This window comes from Acipenser ruthenus, chromosome 7 (assembly GCF_902713425.1).
Source record: "Acipenser ruthenus chromosome 7, fAciRut3.2 maternal haplotype, whole genome shotgun sequence".
NCBI lineage: Eukaryota > Metazoa > Chordata > Actinopteri > Acipenseriformes > Acipenseridae > Acipenser > Acipenser ruthenus.
The window spans coordinates 7,363,012-7,386,417 of NC_081195.1; the positions used below are offsets into that span (position 1 = coordinate 7,363,012).

Below are 23,406 nucleotides of genomic sequence, written 5' to 3' on the forward strand. Positions count from 1 at the left end.
ATTTTGGATTTGTCTTTGGGCCTTAATTAGAAAGCCTTAACATACCAGTAAATACAAGACCTCAGCTCACTTTCATCATCTTATCACTCTGTGATGTCAGTTAATAAACCATGTAATATAGGTTTAAACAGCACCCCCTATATATATTTTTCCCATTACATCATGTTCCCTGTGGCTTTTTCTGTGCAGTAATCTACGTCGGATAGATAACCCCAAGTTGTGTAGCTAAACCCCAAGTGGCTTTTTGCCAGGTCTGCACATGCTTTCTGCAGATAGCCTCAATCTGCTAGCATGGTTACTTGACATGTATGACCAGCAGAGCACCATCAAGTAATATTATTGCAATACCAATAGCGAGGGAGGAGAGCAGTTCTGAGACTGATCACAACCAGTGTGGTGTCTTCTGGACTGTGGCAAACTAAAGCTAGTGTGGCAATGTTCTCAGGACTGGAGTTTAGGGCTTGAAATGAAAAACAAACTTCAGGAAGCGCAGGTCTGTGAATGTCTACGAGTGGAACAAATGGACTCAGTGGCGAAACAGCCACTTAACAATTGATAGGTTTTACCTCCCTGACTAACCAACTATACAGTACAACACCGTGGACCGTTCAGTATGGGATCAAAATGAATGAAGCCAGAGCAGATTTTCAGTCATTTTCCCTTCGACTTCTGATTTCTCAAGGGGCTTCAATGATAAATCACAATTAACTGCTGACAGTAGTATTTGAGATTTCCTCAAATTTGTGTTCCATTCTCTGCCTTCCTGGGTTAAGGGATAAGTATAGTAATGATAAGTTATGATGAATGAAAGCTGTCAGCAAACTTTACAGCATTGAGTGGATTTTTAATTATATAACTTTTCTTATTTGAGACATTTTTCTCTCTTTGGCTTTAGCTTTTCCTTTATCTGCCTCTCACTTTGTTCTCCCTCTGCACATTAGTACCAGGGTTAAAGTCCTTCTCTTCTCCCCCTTTCTCTCTCTTCCCTCTCCTCCACCCACCCTCTCTTTTTTCCGCTATAACCCCTTTCTTTTTATCTCTCCTTTCTAACTTTTACATCTCACCTTAACTTTCTCCCTCTCTCCCCTCTCACTTTCTCATCTTCCCTTGCTCCCTCTCACCCTCTCCCCCATCCTTCCTCCAACTCCCATCTAACACTACCTAGACTCACGCAAATTCTGTTCCACAAAAGCATTCCATCCTATTTCTCCCTCTCTCTTTTTGGTTATCTAATGTACGTTTTAGCAGATGTCGGCTCAAGGACATGACAGCCCTTGGCAGGGGAAGCAGGGTACTTTTCATTTGGCACAATGTGGTTTCTTAATTCCACCTCCATGCTCTGAATGGGCACCTCGACCCACTAGGGACCTACATTGATGCCATCCAACTGATTGCTGGCTTTTATAGAGGAAGAAAGGTGGGTGGAGGAGAGGGAAGAGAGAGAGAAAGGGGGAGAAGAGAATGACTTTAACCCTGGTACTAAGCCAGCATTATAATAATAATAATTATTATTATATATATATATATATGTAGCCTGAAACAGCTTGCTTACTCATGCAGAAAGAGTTGACTGTGCTACCTCACACTCACAGTTCTGACCCTGTCTTGCACAGCTGTCTTAATTACTGCCTACTGCCCCCTAACTACATTTCTGTTCCAGTTATCACAGGCTGCCTAACAAGCTGAACTGAACATGCGAAAGGCAAGGCACAATGAATGCTTCACTAACAGCGTTTTTTGTAATTTGTCAGAATATTAGTATAACAAACTCCATCCTTGGAAAAGGAGTAGGATTTTGCACAAGAGCTATGCAAACAGCCTAAGCAGTGTCAAGCCATGTATTATCACTAGTTAAACATTTCACCTGCACGCTGATCTGCAATTTTGACACTTGGACAATTGGATTACTATAATTCTCTCTTAACTGACTTTAAAGACTTCCGAAAGCTACAGCTGAGGCTGCCACGCAAAAACCTGCCCTTACTAAATGCTATTTAATGGCAATGCAGTGGTATAGTTTATCTATGGATATTTATCCTCCCCTTTATTTCTGCAGGTTTTGTCTTCCCAATAATGTACCTGCTGATTCATTGAAGTTCCCTTGATTAAACCAGACTGCATATTAATTCAGTTTTAGTTCAAGTTCAGAACTGGGCAGACACATGGCAAATAACATTTAATATAGAAAAGTGTATGGTACTGCACACAGGCAATACAAATGTGTATTATAAATACCATATGGGAGATACTGAAATTGAAGAAAGAATCTATGAAAAAGATCTAGGTGTTTATGTTGACTCAGAAATGTCTTCATCTAGGCAATGTGGGGAAGCTATAAAAAAAGGCCAACAAAATGCTCAGATATTAGTAAGAAGTGTTGAATTTAAATCAAGGGAAGTAATGTTAAAACTTTACAATGCATTAGTAAGACCTCATCTAGAATATTGTGTTCAGTTCTGGTCACTTTGCTACAAAAAGGATATTGCTGTTCTAGAAAGAGTGCAAAGAAGAGTGGCCTGAATTATTACTGGTTTAAAAGGCATGTCATATGCAGACAGGCTAAAAGAATTGAATCTATTCAGTCTTGAACAAAGAAGACTACACGACGATCTGATTCAAGCATTCAAAATTCTAAAAGGTATTGACAATGTCGACCCATGGGACTGAGAAAAGAAACAAGGACACGGGGTCACAAATGAAGATTAGATAAAGGGGCATTCAGAACAGAAAATAGGATGCACTTTTTTACATAGAGAATTGTGGGAGTCTGGAACCAACTCCCCAGTAATGTTGTTGAAGCTGACACCCTGGGATCCTTCAAGAAGCTGCTTGATGAGATTCTGGGATCAATAAGCTACTAACAACCAAACTAGCAAGATGGGCTGAATGGCCTCCTCTCGTTTGTAGCCTTTCTTACGTTCTAAAGTACTGCACAACACAGTGGCTGACCTTCAATGGTCCTTGTTTAAAATGAATTATTCTCTTGTTTCTATGCAGCTAGTGACTCAAGCATGAATTGCATTCTTTCCCATAGCCAGACACTCTCATTTTGAAACTCCTCCTCCCAGACATTCACTTTATTAACAATCTCCACTAATCTGAGTCTGCATTAAACACTTACCTATAGGACACTGCTCATTTATCCAAGCTTCTACATTGTCTCGCAGGTGGGTGCCATCCCACATACAAGAAAGTCTTTTATATTCCACATGGGAGACTTGTCTGTTGCTATTTAAAGCTCTCTGAGAGGGTTCATTATTAACCATTCTAAAATAATTGCACTGTATGAATTTAATTGAATGAGGATTTATATTATAATTGAAATATGCATTGAAAGTCATGCTGGTTAATTATGCTGCTTTGACAGCAATAGAGATTGAAAAAAAATCAGTGCAATATAGTGGTTAGAATGGTACTGCTCTGCCTTGTCAAAACTGTTGGCCCTTCATTATCTCAGAATCACAAGGAATTACATAGAAATGTTGCTGAAGCAGTATTTTATTTTTTATCAATGCAGTTGGATGCTCTGAGATTTCCCTTTTTCATTTAGGGTAACACGAAGGCCATGGTATCCAAAACACTTTTAAGTACTGTTTATTTTATATTTGAAAAGGTAGGGGTGGTAATCAAAATTATGTTGTCATGACACCAGGCCAATATATATATATATATATATATTTTTATAATTAGTTTATTTTTTTCTTAAAGAAAACCTTTACACAGTGAGACCGTAAATTCAATGAGTTTCTCATTCCTAGTTTACTAACATTTTACTAACATTATTGGGCGTGTCTTTGTAAAAGAAAAACGTGATAATGATGATTTGGAGTAGAAATCTAACCCAGTTTATGGACAGCATTCACTAAGATATTGTAGCTTCTTTATTTTATTAATGCATTTAGTGTGGCAGTATTTTCAGTTCTTTTAGAGGGGCTTTTCAAAGTGCTGTTTATAAGCACTGCTTAAAAAAATTAAAACATTCCCTAAAATGTTACACTTATGCTTTCTGAATAGGGCTTCATGTTTAAAAAGATGAGTCATAACAAAGGAGGCAAACTAAAAGTGAACACTGCCCCTTTAAAGCCACCCTCCATCATGTTAATGACTAATCTACATGCTGTGCTGTTAATAAAGGTACATGGGCCATACAATAGCTGAAACATGTGCCTTTATTATGGCAATGTGTCTTCTTAGGGGAAACTCTCTCTGCTCCATTCTGCTGACTGGATATGTGTGTTGAAAGAGCTGAAGGTTAGGCTGAATCTTTTTTTATACCAGTCACTATACAAAACCTCTTGAAGCTTAGATGACCCAGTATTTAAAACAACATTCATTATTTTAAACTAAAACTTTGGTATGGTTACAAGATATCTCAGTCACCTTAAATAAAGTATTAATGTTGTTATTTAGAATCACATTGTATATCTTTTTCTTTTCTGGTTCAGTCATTAAAACTCAGAAACTCAAAACCTTTAACCTGTCCTCCTGCAACACACTGTCCCCAGTAGATGTAACAAATACACCAGTAAGAAATACCACATAACAAAATGGCTTAATGTAAGTTTGTAGCCCCACTGGGTTGGCAGTACATCTCGTATGAGTGGATGCTTTCAACCTTGGTTTAGCTAAAAACTTGTTTTTATAATTGTCTACAGAACTCCACTCGTTTCCCATCTGTTTCTCCTAATTCCACCTGTTTACCTCTGTCTAGTTGGCCCAGCAAAAAACAAACAAACAAAAAAAACTGTAATCTGATGTAGTTCCCTTGGGTTCTTCCCTACATCTTGCTTGTTTTCTTATTTAACCAGTGTGCACAAATATGAAGGGTCCTCATAATCTCTCTATTAGCCATGGAAAGCGAATGCAGTTTATCGTCTGTTACCCAAAATGAGTTCTGAAAGACCTTTTGGAGGATAGCAGTCTATGTTAAAAGTTTAGAGAAACTGCTTTCAATCAGTACAAGATGACAACAGCCAGAAAAAGTTCCACATTAGACACGCACAGTTCTCCAGTACAAAAACATATGATGTTTAATTATATACAAAAAAAAAATGATCCCGGTAAGTTCCTACCACATTTAAGATAATGGGGAAGCAATATTTAGTTTAATTCAGTGAACATATCATTGATAATGTGTACATTCAATATGAAGTGTTCTGTTTTTCTGAATCTGTCTTTACCTGCCTCTTCTCTTGCGTTTACCTGGACAATCCTAACAACCTGGTATTGAAAAGCAATTGCTATCTTGTGAAGCTGAATTGTGCCAGTATTTAACAAAATGTTTTTTAAATTATATGGAATACTGCACTTGTAACAGTAGTAGCTGTGAATCATCTCAAACATTTTTAGAACTGAATTATTATATGGAACGGGTTTGAAGTGAACACCAACTACTGTTGAATCCCCTCATTATATCAAATGCTCAATAGCAACCATCTGTTAGAGATAAAAAAGAAATAGCTTACCACATGCTCTGAAACATGTTCAAGGTCTGTGCAAAACAAGGGATATAGATGTAACAAGCCAGACAGCTATGAGACTGTAGTGCATACACATGTTCATTGACCATAGATTTGCATTCTCCCTGTATGTACAGTAACATGTGCTATAGACGGAATGTAATAACCAGACTGTGTAATAATGTATGTATGCAGCCATATGCATGAGTCCATGTGACACAATTTAATATGACCCTGTACATATTTAATAAACCTTTATTGCTTACAGGCTCATCTGTTTATTGTTTAAAACCACGATGTTACAGGTTGGAATAGTTGTAAACAAATGAAGTCTTGAGGTGATGTATACTGTTTCTCTACAAATAGCTCTCCTTCTCTCCAATACCATCTGAGCACCTGCAAAGGTGTTTTAGAATTAAGACTTGAGTTAAGAACCCCACTAAGATTAAGACCTTTTATGAATTCCGTAATATTTAAGTGCTCCACTTAAGTAACCTAGATAAGTACCTATTTTACCATTTTAGAACTTAAGTTCTTTATGAATACAACCTCAGGTCTTTATTCAAATCAGGTCCTAAATTAGTTATTGAACCTCAGCAGAATGTGCACCACTGCCAGCGTACTGTATGTGGACCATAAGCAGACCACAGCATTACCAGCAACGGCAACACAATGGATTTGGGTCAAATGGTTTCCCAGAGTTCCTGTTACAGCAGTACATTGGCACTGGTATGGTACTACTGGTACCATCTGACCACTGACTAATGCCATTGCAACCATGGTATGCTACTTATTACTGCATTACAACACTAGGGGTCGCTGTGTGTACAAGAGCAGCAATGTAGGTGGAGCGTTCTAGATATTTTAGAATGTTCTACAGCAGTTGTTGTTGCTGCAGTATGGAGAATGTTCAGTAAAGAGCTATTGATTGAATTTATGCTTTTCTGAGTTTTATTTACTAGATATACACAACAAATCCTTCATATGCTAGTATCATTATCTCTTAGTACATATTCCATGCATAGTGGTTATAGTACTGCTTGTTCTTTGTACAGTAGTAAAACAAAGTTACAGAAAACAGTTCAAGCAGAAAAGCTGTTGCATGCTAATATGGCTGTAGCCATAGGAGCAGTAAATGAACCAATTCATCGAAGCACTTAAAAATTCTTTATAGGTTTTGGCACATCAACAGCTATGGTATTAAACACCAAATTTCACTTGAATGAGTTTTCTGAATCATAAAACACATCAGTAAACCTATCACAATACTGACAACTAATTTGTTAGTTTGCATGCAGACGTTGACAGGCTAACTCTCTACAAACGTCCCACTGCATTGCTAATTTTAGATGAGGATCAAGAGAAATGAGTGTTGAACAAACTGCTGTAATCTATTAAGAAAACCATACACTGAAATATATATTTTTATGTTCTAGAAGTAGGTCAGTAAATGTAGAAAGCATGTGGTTTGTAATAAAAAAAAGTATTTAGTGTAGTGTATTTAAAAAATGGTTTCACACATTTTATTAGTTTATTTGCCACCATCACCTCCTTCCCTTTCAGAGTAATAGAGGGGCAGTGGGGTAGTTTTTTCTTTAATGGATTAACTCTATACATCATGGAATAGAAAAGTAGTATGCTCCTTATAGAAGCATGGAATTGCTTATCAGCATTTGTTTTGTCTTAGTGAACCTGCATTGTAACCCAGATGAACATATCACAGCAACTGTGATACACAAGACAAAAACCTTATGCAGTAGATAGATTCCTTATGAGAAGTGTTGTGTTGACTACCAACATCTGCATCAGCAATGATTTTCAGGTAGAATTACTGTTGGTCATTCTGAAGTGACATTACAAGAAACCCTTAAAACAAAAGGTTGCCATTGTTTATTTAATTGGGAAGATCGAGAGAGACACCAGTGTCCTGTCATTACTTCTTAAATTGTTTTTTTATTATGAATATACAATGCTATTTAGGTACCAAGAAAATGATTCACGCCAGGCAGCACGTATACAACAGAATCAACAGATGATAAACTCTACTGATCTAATTTAATGAGGTGTACAGAATACAGCAGTGCTGCCTGCTTTTAGTTAACCATATCACTAATCTCACAACCTCACAATTAAGTAAGTCATTTAGATTTGGCTTTCAGAAAGCCATAGAAATGTACTGTTGTACTGGAATACCATGATAAAATGCATCAGCTGCAGAGTCACTTACAATTACGTCTGCAGAGTCACTTACAGTTACGTCTCACCCGAAAGACGGAGCACAAGGAGGTTAAGTGACTTGCTGAGGGTCACACAATGAGTCAGTGGCTGAGGTAGGATTTGAACTGGGGACCTCCTGGTTACAAGCTTTTTTCTTTAACCACTGGACCACACAGGGCCCCCCAGGTCATCCACAGATCAGTGGCATAATTGGATTAACCAGTGACAGATGGAATGGGGGAATTAGTCTTTCCATCCCCTCTAAACTGTCCCTGCCTCCCATCCCCAGCTAGAGTATCCCATCCTATTTCCAGTTAAAAAGTTCATCCTCCCAGATTTTAAAACAAAGTCATCAGCATCAGAAGGGATAAGTTTAGACCTGATTAAATAAGCGAAAAATGTTGCAAGTTATGATAATATTTAATTCCTGTCTGCTTTATGGGTGGTAATAATTGAAGGTCATAATTTTACGCAACAGGCATTTATATTATAAATGACATAACATAACAAAACATAGTTCATGTAAATAGGTATAAAATACTGTTTCCTCTTTGGTACTGTCACCCTGAATCTTTACTAGAAGTGCTGTTGACACTGAATTCACACTAAAAGAGTCTATTACAGGTTTACAGAAAATCGCTCTGGTACCTGACTTCCAGGGAAATTAAAAATAAACAGTCAGGGACCCATAGTCTGACACACACTGCCCGTCCGTCTGCATGAAGAGATTATGTGATTCAGCTGCCAACTAACAGTGGCATTTGCACTGGAAAAGAGAGAAGCAAAAATAGAGGGGGAGAAAATCAATGAATGTAAAAGGACAAAAATTAGCAGCAGACACAGACCAGTGAATTGCAACAGCTATTTAAAACACTTTGTAATAACATTGACTGTTTTTTTCTGCATTTATTTCTGCCTCCTCGTAAACCTGTGACAATCAATAGTTTTTTTTTTTTTAATTTAGTAGTCGCTAATTTTTTTTTATCATTTTCTCCCAATTTAGAATAGCCAATTACTTTTAGGCTCAGCTCAATGCTACCACCCCCGTGCTGACTTGGGAGCGGCGAAGATGAACACACGTTGTCCTCCGAAGCGTGTGCCGTCAGCCGACCGCTTCTTTTCACACTGCAGCCACCTCAGAGCTACAGCGTCCGAGGACAATGCAGCTCTGGGCAGCTTACAGACTAGCCTGCAGATTACAGGGGTCGCTGGTGCGCGGTGAGCTGAGGACACCCTGGCCAATCTAACTCTCTTTCTCCTTCCGTTTTCTATGTGTTTGCTATGGACAAAGGGTTAAGCCTGCTAATGTCTGCTGTGAGATGGAGATTTTAGGAATTAGCTTCTTAAATAACAGATCTGTCTTTTATCTTGCCACCTCTTTTTCTTTTCTTTTCCATTACAATGTATTTTTTCTCACTAAGTTGCTGGTAACCATATACAAAGCATAGATTTACAGTATTGATGTTTTTGTGGAAAACTCCCCTTAAATTCTGTGAATGGCAATGTCATTTTTATTTATTTTCTAGGAGACATTATCAAAAGTTTAATCAATTGTATTTGCCATAAGAGCCATAGGCTGATTCTTAATGGACTAAAATAACATTCTGAATTGGAGTTGCATTAATTGCTCTTGAAAGCCTTGTACATGTATAAGATAAAGTGTGTCTATATCCGCAGGGGATAGCGCAAAAATGGATTGTTTTAGATTTTTTTTCACAGCATTGTCCTTGTGGGGTATACAGTAGGTTAATCGAATCAACCTGTTTCTTAGAATTTTAATATAACACTGAAATGTTGTCTACCTGAGACATCGTTTCTTCTAAGTTTTGTTCTTCCGAGAATATTGATTGAGCGTTTAGCGATGTGGTTGAGGTTTTGATCACAGCAGGATGTAAAAGACTTGCTACCATTCAAGACTGATTGACAGAGAAAGTCTGAGCAGTCCCCTGAGGTATGGCCTTCACCAGTCTGCAGAGTTGTTCAAAGTAAGCTTAATAATTGTCTTCTAATACTTGAGACTGTGATTGACTCGAAGCTGTGCCACATGGTTCCTTTAACCTCCATTTACCTTTGCACTCACAATATTTTGCATGCATATTTAAATATGTCAGAACAGAATGGTCATTCCAAGAGGTTCCAAAGTTCCTTGTTTGAAGATAAACTTGTGTTCCCTTTGTTTCCGAGCAGCATTTGTTTCATAGCACTTATTGATCCCACAGTTGGTGATGTCTTCAGCAGTCTCCTTTATAAGTTTAGTTCAGCCTGAAGTTTTACAGAAATGTATTTGGATCACCCTTTAAAATTGTGTATATATTACATTTCTGCATTTTACTTCCAAGTCATCAGTTTTTAAGTTAAATAAACGCTCCAGTGGTGTCACAGGTTTTTTTTTTCTATCTTAATGACTATTAAGCCCTTAAAGTACATGGCATGATTGGTGATAAGAAATTATAAAATCCTACTGGGAACATTAAACATTCAACAGCATGCCAAAAGAGGAAGGTTACAATTTGAAAGTAATCCAGGATGACACAGCTGGCAGACAGAGTGCCGTGTTAATGTTGGAACAACACTCGTACGATAGTGGCACTCACTAATATGCAACTATCTAATGATGATGTGCACTGCTGTGGGTTAGACTCGGAGCCAGTATGCCCAAATGTGGCATGCCTGCACAAGCATATCATAAATATAAAAACAGCATCTAAATACTGTGCTGTGTTCTTCAAACTGCATAGATTATACTTGGATTATAAACTTTCTACAATTTGAGTTCCTGAAAATAGTAATACAGAAAAACACTTTTTTTTAAGTAAGTGCAATGGTGCATTGTATGAGAGGAATACATCTGTTGGGTAGCCCTTTATATTACGAGGCATGCATAACTAGGTAATAACTTGATAAAACTGGGTAATGATCAATCTTTTGTGCTCCTGCATGGTATAATTTCATAGGAATGGTTTACCATATCATTACATCAGGTGACATAATATTGTTCACGTACATGTCATTGCACAGAAGTAATTACATAGTTATTACAATATTCATTCCCTGCAATCTAAAGACGGTCAGCTCGAATCATATATTCTGGTATGTGCAGCCATTACCTTGCACAGACAGCATCTTCAAAGCATCTGCACTGTGCTTTGCAAAAGGTGGTAGGCTTGACCTTGAGAATGAATAGGAACCAAGTCTTACCTATCTTTGTATTTGAACAAACGTGGTCCGAAGTGACAGTTGGCTGATAAGGAATGCAATATCTGAAAACTGGCCATCTATCAATACAAACAATAACCCAAAGAATAACCCAAGCAATATGGATTTTGGAACTGAGTGGCAAAATAAAGTGGGCAAAATAAATGTAGATGCATAACTACAATATGATTAGAGTATAATAGCAATAATCTGCACAGTACTGCACATTGATATCTTATGTAAATACATACATGATTATCATATCTAAACACAGGTACCCCTATTATATGACATTAAGCTGGAACAGAAGCTGTCCAGGTGTGGCTAATCTGAGTGTCCTTTTTCCCCAGAGGTGACGCTCGAGCTATTGAGTTCCCGTCTTATCACAGATCAGTAGATCCTGAGGATTTTCAGAGATGGAGCGCGCATCCTTTATTAATTCGGGGGCATGGAGCACTTTCCCATTCTGCAGTTTTTTTTTTCATTATAACTTGGAGACGGCTGCCTGCCTGCCCAATCTCCCATTCTCATTCCCCACCACAAGTCTCCCTGTATCTCCTGAACCTGAGCTAATTTCCCCACGCCAGATGGTGACCGAACCCAGGCTGATTTAATTGCCTGTGCCTGCACTGTTCTCTGTCAGGTCTGATACAATCTAAGAAAGGGTTTATATATATATATATATATATATATATATATATATATATATATATATATATATATATATAAATGTCTTTAGACGCAGTTCCATTATTAAATTACTTCCACACTGAATTTTCAACAGTTCATATAGGTTCACCAACTGAAGGGCTTGTGAATTATTATTATTATTATTATTATTATTATTATTATTATTATTATTATTATTATTATTATTATTATTATTTTCCTGCTTTTTCCTTTTCTGTCTTAGTTGTTCTTCATTTGTACGTTTGCTGTCTCTGATATCATTGTGTTCGGGAAACTTAAGACAGACATGCAGTGGTGAGTCTTTAGAGCCTGCAAGTATATGTCTTTTTGTGAAGAAGTTCACGATAGTCCCGGACTCAATCTGTTTCATCATCTTCCACTCTTTTGAAGACATTCCTGGAATGTCTATTGGGCCTTGGATGATTGCTAGGTTGCATTAGGGCAAATATTATGCTATGCAAAGAAGCATAAATATCAGAAAAGGTCAGAAATAGCCATGCAGTTGACTTGAGCTGAAGTCAAACGGAGCATTGCAAATTCATTTTCCAGAGGAGCTTAGAAAAATGAAATGGGTAGGTTTTGGCAGAGGGGTGTGGGGGCTAAAGAGTTATGTGTAAATTGCAGATCTGTTTTCATTTTTTGGTATTATTATTTTGTAAATGCTGCAAAAAATTACCATTTCATTTTTTTCCTACCTCATACATTATGATGACAGTTGCTTAAAGGAATTATCAATAGCCAAGACTAATTATTGCAGTGAGAATAAGAGGGGAGGAGTCGCTTAACATGACAGTATGCTGAATACAAAGAGCTTTACAGTGGAAAAGACACTGAGCCCCTTCATTCAGTCCCATAGCACCTGCCTTAAACTGCTGCAAGAAGTACAACAATGACATGTGAATGTTTCTTTTAACAATGCATTATTGAGCAGTGTAGCCTGGCCAAATGACTTTAAGCTACTCTTTATCCTCTTCAGTCCCAGTATTAATTTAAACAGATGATGGGATTTTCATTTCTTAAATCCTGCAGAGTAATATTTTCTATGCTGGCAAGCAGAGTGCCCGATGCCTTCACTTAAATGAATTCTAGAATCAAATACAGCTTAAAAACAAAATACTATTTATGTTTTATAATGTAAATCCCTCTCAACCATTTAAATATATAAATGTACAGTATATACTGTATATAGTATACTCCTACTTCATGTTAAAGTGGCCACACCCTGTTTCATAATCTATACTGAGCATCAAAAGAAACGTATCACTTAGCACTTATTCACTAGATGTGATCAAAAAATGACAAACTCTGTTTTAGAGCAGGTGCAGTGACTTTTTATTGTGCTGATTAACAATTGACATCACAAAGATGCTGCAAAATGATCTGTCGTCTTCGGCAAGTGTTGTGACTCTTAGTCTCCCAGTTCGTGGCCTGTCATTGACAGAGTGTGTCTGGTTATAACGTCTCGCCAGGTTTGAAATTGCTGGTTGTGAGCACCCAAGATGATGGGCCACAGCACGCTGCCCTAATCCAGCCTCCAACATGCCGATTGCATGAAGGCGCTGCTGTTCAACAGCTAGAATCACTCCATATCCAGTGTCAAATCACCTGTCTCACTAAATAGGTGATAAATGCATATGCTTCAGTCATAGTCACTCAAGCGTGTCATAGTCAAGGATGAATGATCAAGTGATTCAAAAGAAACCAAAAACATTTTGTCAATGTCCATCATTTATATACCTTATTTTTTTTTTCAAAAATAAATGTGTTATAATAGTGATATGTTTCTTTTGATGCTCGGTATATATATGATTCATCAGGAACCCAGCAGGGTACCGTCATGTCATCAATCACTAGGAACAATTAGAGACCAAGAAAAATAATTAATAAAGGGGTAAATCACTCTTTAATCAATTAGATATAACAATGTGACAAGTCAACAGGCTGACTCAGTGTGTTGCCTTTAGTGGAGCAATTCTCTAAATGAATCAAGTTCCTTCTTATTCTTCTTTGTTCTAGGTGAAATAGATCCATATCCTGTATACTGTGCATCCGTATGAACTTTACCGCTGCACCATCCTTTAATAGTCTACTAACTTTGGAATCTCCCAGTATTTCTCTTCCATGTTGTATATAGAGACTAGGAATCTCTCAACTTCATAGCCATTTCCTGCATGTCTTTAGCTCTTCTGTTTCAGACCAATGGGTTTGAGGCTTCATTGCTGGGAGCCACTCATCTGTCCAGTATCACACCATTCGTTAGCTGCGTCTCTTGTTGAGAGGTTCCCTGACCCATGGGCAAAAGGAGATCGTCAGTCTCCAGCGCTCTCTTCTCCTTTCACATTTCAGCGCTATGTAATTACCTTATTAAACTAGACGTTTGCTTTGCCAACGTAAGAATCAATTTGTTGCCTCTCCTTCAAAAGAAATAAATGCTCCCTGAAGAGCGATTGGGAAAACATGTAATGGAGTCCCTTGTGATGTGATCACAGCTTTTAACTCCCCAACAGCCAGACTCACACAAATAGACCTTGGGGAACCGTATTGGCTTACCTAACTGCATCTACACATAGTATCTTGTTAAAGTAAGTATTGGTAATTCAATAGTATTCCTGGAAGATCTGCTGCACGATTTCCAATTGAATTTAGGTGAAGTAAATATATATGTATGGCACATTAAACCCTTTATCAACATGAATCCATCCTATATAAATGTGATAGCACCAATAAGTACAATTTTTAAATCAATGTCCCTTAATTGCTTGCAGTAACCTAACCTTAACTGTTATTTTCTTTTGTATAAATAGCTTCAAATGTAATTGATTTATTTGTATATGGGATTTATGATGTTTGGGTTCTGTTGTTCCAATATCGAGTTCTGATTACATTTCTATTTCTAACTTACTGTATAGAGATTTCGATAAGGACTTCTTATTATTAGTTTAAATGTCTTTTAGTACTACTATATATCAAACATTTCTTGTCTATAATATAATTGACATTTCAGTTTTTAAGGGTTTTGATCTGTTTTAGGTCATTTCAGGTTACATATCAGATGTTTGGTGGATTTCTCTCTTTTACATCAAAATTAGAGCCAATTTAAGTAAAAATGAAAAAGAAAAAAACCCATAATCCACTCCTCCCCTGCCCCCTCCTAGTTTTCAAGTAATATGGACTTTTCTATAGTTTGCATCATTATGTAAATTAGGCCTTAATTTTTCTTAATGGTAATTTGCAGCATAAAAAGGCCCTTGGAAGTGATTATGTAATCTCTAGCTGTTTTTTCTTTACCAGAGAAAAGAAATGGGACTTAAGAAATGAAGCAGTGCATTTATTAGCAAATATCAATTTTGAGATATTCATGCGAGCCTGGCAATTTCACTCAAATTGAGATGAATGCAATTTATCTTATTTGTTGCAGAGAGTGTAATTTCAAGCATTCAGAGAAAACTCTGAAAGTTTGATATATTCCTTTAAACAGGCAGTGGTTTATTGGGTTTGCATTTTCCAGTGTGTGGCCAGCTTTTGACCATCCTGTTTGTCGTGCGGGCAGTATATCATTCAGTAACATTTTCTTAGGATTACTTTTAAGCTTGATAAAATTGTGTTGTCAGAGGAACAACTAGAGTACTACATTTTCTATGCAAGTTGCTGTAGAATTGTGTTCTGTATGAAGTCATAAATATAGTACTATATGTATCTCTCTATAATAAATAGATCATCACACTCACAAAGGCTTATGTTTTAGTGGTGAATCCAATATGAAATGTGATAATTTAATCTTGCAGTCCATGGTTCACTTTTTAACTGAATACAAGATATGCATTCACACCCACCAACCCCTCCCATTTAGGTAGATGGCAGGAAATGCCCTAAAAAACAGGGCAAACAAGCCCTCCTTCCCCTTTCCCTCCTGTACCTTTTGATAAATTCTCGCAACAATGGACCACGTTAGCCTAAAAGGATTTTTACAGGAGAGAGATGTTATGTGATAGTAGTAGAGAAAAAGCATCATTCAATGGCTACAGAATTTACTCAGTGCTACATCAACCCTTCATTATAACTTCAAGTGTGGAGACCAGTACTGTACACAACTCGTTATTAATGCTTTACAACCAATAGCATTTTGCGGATGAGTTTTTTTAATTGCATTGTCATTACATTTCTTTTAGAAGCAAGAGTGCTTAAAATTGCAATGTGTTTAAGCGCAACAGGTTGGTCCGTCAGTGTCTCAGTGTGTAGACAAAGAATAGTGTACCTCCCACCCACATCTGACATGCTTCAGGGATTGATATTAAGACCACATGTGCTCTACATATAAGTTTTTTAAGTATTTTGGTGTCCTCCAGCTTGGAATCAAATAAAAACAACCCTAATTTTAGCTTAATTCTGCTGAAGGTGCTAATTAACAATATTTTAAGTGTGTGTGGGTTTGCCTGTCACAAAACTGTGTTGTCAGGCTGTCATTAATCTGCCCTACAAAACCTACCAAACCCATGATGAACAACTCCAAAACTCACAATTAAACAATAATAAAAAATAGCACTGCAAATGTAGTGAGACTGTGCAGTGCTAATACAATTTGTAACTACCTTATTAAGTGGGGATCTAGGCCAGGAAGCTGGTTAGCGTAGTTATGAGATTTGTTTTTGTGTCAAATATAACAACAGAGAAGATGGTACTGCCAATAGGAGCACAGCGTTTGTAGTCTCCATGTTTCTAGTTTTAAATAACATTCTATGGACAGAGGTAGAGTGAGGTAAAGTTAAAGGGTTAGGGTTATGGTTAGTGTTAGTATCAGGGTTAGGGTTAGTATCGGTGTTAGGGTTATGGTTAATTTTAGTATCAAGGTTATGGTTAGTATCAGGGTTAGTGTTTGTATCCGGGTTAGGGTTAGGGATATGGGTAGGGTTAGTGTTAGTGATAGGGTTAGCGATAGGGTTAGGGTTATGGTTAGTGTTAGTATCAAGGTTAGTGTTTGTATCCGGGTTAGGGTTAGGGATATGGGTAGGGTTAGTGTTAGCGATAGGGTTGGGGTTATGGGTAGAGTTGGTGTTAGTATCAGGGTTAGGGTTAGTATCGGTGTTAGGGTTATGGTTAATTTTAGTATCAAGGTTATGGTTAGTATCAGGGTTAGTGTTTGTATCCGGGTTAGGGTTAGGGATATGGGTAGGGTTAGTGTTAGTGATAGGGTTAGCGATAGGGTTAGGGTTATGGTTAGTGTTAGTATCAAGGTTAGTGTTTGTATCCGGGTTAGGGTTAGGGATATGGGTAGGGTTAGTGTTAGCGATAGGGTTAGGGTTATGGGTAGAGTTGGTGTTAGTATCAGGGTTTGGGTTAATGTTAGGGTTAGTTTTAGTATCAGTGTTAGTGTTAGGGTTATGGGAGAGGTTATGGTTAGGTATGTAGTGAACAAACTAAATATTGAATTAACTGAATATTTACTGTGAGAGAAAGGTCAACTGGCTATTTCTTTTATGGCTAAGCTTTTTTTTTATTATTTGTGCTGAAAGCTTACTTCAACATCCATGTTTAATCATTCATTTGGATCAAACATCAACTGACCTTGAATCCAAAATGTAAACATCAATACAAATGTGTTTTCTATTTAGAAGGAAAACCTACTGAACCCTGTGACCTGAATTCACAATGAAAGCAATGGATTAACCCTGGTGCTTGAGCCTGTGAAAGATGGGAATGTGCTGAAATGAACTCTTATATACAAAGACATACAAATATATACCCATGGCTCTCTTTAGCATAACAACATTCTCATAAGCCCATTATCATTTCACCATTGATCTGTTTATTTTTCAAACTTTATCTTCACTTTCACTCAAGTGATAGCTCTAAGTTCACTGCCTGAGTTACAAGCAATTGGACTCCCCTTGACGCCACAGAGTTGTCATAGTGTAAGGCTCCAGTAGGGTCCTAATACATGTAACAGACTTTTAGTGTGGTGTTGTTCTGCTAGAAAATACACCTGAAAACCTTAATTATTATTGCGCCTTAAAGGCAACATGCTGTTGCACGGGGACCCACATGATTCGATTAAGCTGTGGCAATGTGTATGCTTCGCCTTACTTGAGAGATTGTCAGGCTTGCACATAAATCAAAATGTAATTAAAACATTACCCTTTATGATAGTTGAAAATAAATGAGCTGTCAATGAGTCTGTATCCTCAGCCTGGGATTCAAGGCTCCCCTTCGCCCAGCGGCGAGCAGTTCAGTTTCAGGAATATTATTCTTGCCTGTCTTTTACTCTCACTCACCCTGAGAAACATCTGATAGCTCAATTGGAAAGGCATAGTCATCAGGACCTCTCCTTTCAAATGGGTAAAGATGAAGCTCTGGAAATGTTTTTTTGTAGCTTGTATTGACAACATAGATACTGCTTATTGTTAGTTGGTCTTCCTTTAGTCCCTGTCGTCTAGTAGCTGAAAACAATCATGGAATAAATGAGGACACAATATAATTGCGTCACTGATTAATCAGTCATGTGAGTATGTAACAGGTGGAAGTGTCAAGTGTGTGGGTCGTCACTGAATAATAATGAGGCAGATGCAGAGCATTGGGTGTTGACACGCCACAGGCTCGCAGATATAATAACAACACAGGCTGTCACTAGGGTACCAGCAATGGTAGCCCTAGTGTCAGATTTAATAAAGTCCTGGCCTCCCAGCGATTTTGGGTCATTGCGACGGTCTTGGGTGAGCTGAGCTTTCACAGGCACCATCTTGAAGTTGAAGGGTTTCTCTAGTAGTACTTTCTGTACTCTCCTCCTGGATGTAAACAAAGCACCGCTCTGTGTAGCATGCAGTCGCCTTGAGCTGTGCGCAGCCTCCCCAGGCACGCCCCCCAGCCAATCCGGACCTCCCAATCAGCTCAGCGCCAAGCGAGCCTACCTGCTCAATTGGTTGCCTAGCAACATGCCCCCTGTTACACGTCCCAGCTGCACACATCTGCGCAAGAACTAGAGACGTGGCTCTCCCTGTCACTGAGGGTCATCTCATTTACATAATGCAGGTCCTGTATAATCTAAAATACAAATAACTCCTAGTTTTCTGAAAGTTAGAAGACAAATGCGTTTAGTTACCTTGATTTTATCATGCCAGCTGCTGGATCCCAGCACCAGCAGCAGTTGGGAGAGATGTGGAAGGAGCTTGAATGAGTTAAAATCACCTTCCCTGTCGGTCCTATTAAAAGCTTAAAAGCACCTTCATTGTTACGAGCACTTTTTTAATGACCTGCAGGAGGTCGTTGGCACTCAAGGACAGGGGCTCTGAAGAGAGAGTGCCTTGTAAATGTTTTATTGACACACACAATGGAATGAGGCTTGCACATGGCTCTTCCACATGGCTTCTGTTTCCACTCTAATGGACACACATGAACATCCATTTACATTCACGCACACACACAGACGCACATCCAAGCACACACATATTCCACCAACATAGTGTGTTCATGGTAAAAATATGACAAAAAGGATATGTAATCATAACTCATCACAAAAGAACCGATTGCTTCAGACAGACCCTGCCATTCAGTCATGGTCCTCTCTTAAGAAAATTGTGTCAAGCTTTTGTGATTTGTTTTTCACGAATATTCTCTAAGATTAAACCACCTAACTCACCTAACAATTTTATGTGGTTGAACAGTGCTACTAATATATCCAGCGCTCTACTGTAATATCATAACTCTGTCTGACATTTCCCCAAAATGTCCTGCGCATATTACTCAGTGCAGTCCCAGGCAGGGTTGCACTCATTGTCTGTCATTTAAATTATCTACTGTGTGTATTACTGAAGCAGCATAGTACTGTAGCTGCAGCACTTAAACTGCAGTTCAGTGTATATATACTGCTGTGAATCTGTAGAGAGAACATTGTTAAAGCATTCTTTTTTTCCCAATAAGGGATTGTTTTACACATGCAAACAAGCTATACTTGACAAGGACTTATTTCTATCTACAGAGAGCCTTCCTTGGACTTTTACAAAAATACAGGTCAAACACTCACCCCCAACGAATGATTTTCTTCCCTTTTTTATGCATGTGGCCATTCCCCAAATAACACTAAATGATCTAATTAGGGAATGACCACATTACACCTGTGGGTCCTGGCAGGAAAGAAAGCAAGAATTAACCCCATCCCTGCCAATCTTACATCACAAATACACTTATTTAAACTGGCTTCTGCTCTGCCACAGGGAAATTAATGAGCTGCAATAAAAGGAAACAGAACCACTAGGTATTTACGCTTAAAAAAGGGTTTGTTCTATTGTTTACTGCCTCTGTTGCAATGACAGCTTCATCTTCACAAAAACACGCAAATTTCCTGTCTTCCCGTGTCACCTAGGCTCTCCCCATCCTTGCCTCACTAAGCCTGTCTATTTCCTTTACCCACCTCTTCTGACTCATCTCACTGTACACACTGCAGACGTTTTGATGACTCATGTAGCCTGAAGTGAGGGAAGACAAAAAAAAGACATCACTAAAAAAAAAAAAAAATCTCTGTTTCATTTCCCAGGATTCTATATTCCTCAAAAGCCCCTTTGTCACTGTAACTCTGGAGAGACTTCTGTGGTATTGCTTGTTTGAAGTTTTTGCTGCTGCAATGATGCTTGCTCTGATCTCCTCGAAATGATTCAGCTAAATTTCTGTGGGATACAAAGTGCTGTGACACACTTACATTACTGACTGGCAGATATCAAAGAAACAGATGTTGGAACCCATTAAAGGGTATATAAGGACCTGTTTTTATTTTATTGTGTTACATGTTCCCATGTGTTACTATAACTGTTTACATAAGGTGTGTGTATTGTTAAATTTTTTTTTTTTTTTTTTTTTTTACATTTTGACCACTTTTTTAAACTTTTAAATTGCATTCCCTGCCTCAAGATGGAAAATGTAGTTGTGAGAGGTCCATGCAGGTACATGTGAAGCCATCTTGAGGCAGGGAATGCAATTTAAAAGTTTAAAAAAGTGGTCAAAATATAAAAAAAATAAATAAATAATTTTTTTTTAAAACAATACACAACATGGGGGCAGATTGGTGGTTCAAGCTGCATGAAACCTCAACCAATCAATGCAATCAGAGTCAGTGTGACTGCAACATACACTATGGTGGTCCATAGAAGACATTATAAAGGATCAATCAGAATGCAAGTTGTCCAAACCATGATAACAGCAATGAAATTAGATGAATAATAGCAAATTAGCAATTACTATTGTCTATGTGATTGAACGGTTGACATAGAGAGTGGCTGCTGGGGGTCAACTGGGTGGTTACTGGAGGTCTGCTATACAATAGCAGTCTGTCTGTTGATTGGCAGCAAGAGCCATTTAGACAGTGCTGGGCAGTATAAAGCCCCTTTCACACTGGCCCTGTGTCATGTGGGTCGGCTACGCGGTTTCACACTGCTTTTGATAAAGCAGGGTTGACCTGGGTGATAGACGCAAGTACACAATGCGTGTATCTAGTGTGTGGTCCAGTGGTTAAAGAAAAGCACTTGAATTATTATTATTATTTATTTCTTAGCAGATGCCCTTATCCAGGGCGACTTACAATTGTTACAAGATATCACATTATACATTATTTCACATTATACAGATATCACATTATTTTTACATACAATTACCCATTTAAACAGTTGGGTTTTTACTGGAGCAATCTAGGTAAAGTACCTTGCTCAAGGGTACAGCAGCAGTGTCCCTCACCGGGGATTAAACTCACGACCCTCTGGTCAGGAGTCCAGAGCCCCTAACCACTACTCCACACTGCTGCCCTGTAACCAGCAGGTCCCCGGTTCAAATCCCACCTCAGCCACTGACTCATTGTGTGACCCTGAGCAAGTCACTTAACCTCCTTGTGCTCCGTCTTTCGGGTGAGATGTAGTTGTAAGTGACTCTGCAGCTGATGCATAGTTCACACACCCTAGTCTCTGTAAGTCGCCTTGGATAAAGGCGTCTGCTAAATAAACAAATAATAATAATCAATGCCCTGGAAGCAGCTTGTTACGGACGCTTCCATCCAAGCTTCTCTGGATTGAACAGTCGGCCCAAATGTTAATTAGAGCAAATGTTTCTTCATCCCTGCTGCAAATCTGGCTCATGGTGTGTCTCAAGCAACAAAAATAAGGCTAAACAGAAACTTTTCTTGCAGACGTGAAATGTTCACGCAGGCAGGGCTGTGTTATTTCGTCGTCTTTCGACAGCCGTCATGCATTTTGTCTCGCTCAACCCCAGTCAAAGCATGTCAACCCACACACCCTGAGGTGGGTCGCTGTGACCCAGGTTAACACGGGATTTTGACCCAGGTAGCCAGAACACGGGTTGGGACCTGGGTAGGAGTGCCACTGTGAAAGGGGTTTATGATAAGCTCCTTCTTTATCAAGAAGTCAGGTTGGACGCCTCATGGAGAACATCATTAGTGTCTATTCTGGAGCTGGCAATTGTGGAGAACAGTGACATAAGGTAGTTCATGGGATGGAATGCTTAGAACCAGTGTAAATGTGGGCAGTAAAATGAGTTCAAGAACAGTTGAATTCAAAGGAAACATGTGAAAAAATATTCCAAAATCTCTTAGTGTGGACATGAGCAGCCTTTTCTCGGGCAAACATTGATAATGAGCATCCTTGGATATTGTAGTTGCCTGCAGCTTGCTGGCCATCTGCAAGTTACCGATGGAATCCCTTCTGTAACCAGATTGCAGAGCCAGTATTCTAGTGTCTTGTAAAGTATTATATAAACCACCTGGTTACTTCACAGTGCTGTTGGGGAAGAAAACAAAAACATACACCATAGCAGAATTGAACTAAAGTACGCCATTAATAAAAAAGGAGTGTGATTTTGTCTAGCTGTACTCAGCTTTACGAGGCATGAAAGCATTCATTTCTACCATATTGCAGAATGGGAATCACCTACCAAAAATGCAATCACAACCCCCAACCCACAAAACGCTGGTCAGCTGTTTATGATATCATATAATGTGTACAAGCCACAGTTGCTGATAAGGTCCAAAGTCACTGCTTTCCAAAGTGGCCACAAAACCTTATGTTAACCCTGTATGTTACAAAATGTAAAAATAAAAGTTGAAATGCTGAGACTATTCTTACTACTTGAGTTGCTTGATTGCAGTCTGGTGTGGAAGGGTGGTGGACAATTTACTGACACACACGAGACAGAACTTTATTTTATTATTTGCTCAGGCACACTGATTTATTTTAGTCCGCAGAGGGCACTTTTTTCCGTGGCCTGAATACCAGCAACGGTAATCAGGTCCACAGGAATACCAACACAGGTAAAAAGTTCAATGCGGGCACACTCACAGGTGCACAAAATAATAATGAAAGCAAAAGGCGAAATGAAAGGGAAAATAAAACACAGTAATAAAACTACAAAATAAAGGTGCTGCTTACGCAGTGCCCCCACTGCCGCTAAGCCAGTCAGCTCGGGATCTCCGTCCTACGCTGTTATGCACTATACACGGGTGGCCAAGGTTCCCCTATCACTACACACGTCCCCTTGGGTAAGTAACAAGAGATTTTAATAAATTGTTAATTTATTGCTGGCTGTCTTCCTCAGCCGTCATCTCTGTGTATTCCCAATCACAGCCACCTGAATGCATAACCTAGCGCAGTATTTATGGGCCGAGCAATCCCCCAAGGCCCGCCTCTAAGCCACTCAGAGAGAGGGAAAGCCAACACACCCTCTTCCCCACCTCTCCATGTCACTGCCATGAGGGACAGGCGGATCTACGAGGCTGCTGCCCCCTTCCTGCAGTACCACACATGCGCCAGATAGTCAGCACAGATCTCCCCCCGTTACATCTGGTTAAACACTTTTTTTT

The 23,406-nt window shown here is 38.7% G+C and overlaps 1 protein-coding gene across 2 annotated transcripts in view; it reads left to right on the top strand.

The window, feature by feature from the left end:
* The window catches only part of LOC117414865 (glutamate receptor ionotropic, delta-1-like), a 269,999-nt gene that overhangs the window by 141,934 nt on the left and 104,659 nt on the right, over positions 1 to 23,406 (top strand). The gene's annotated exons all lie outside the window — the stretch shown is intronic.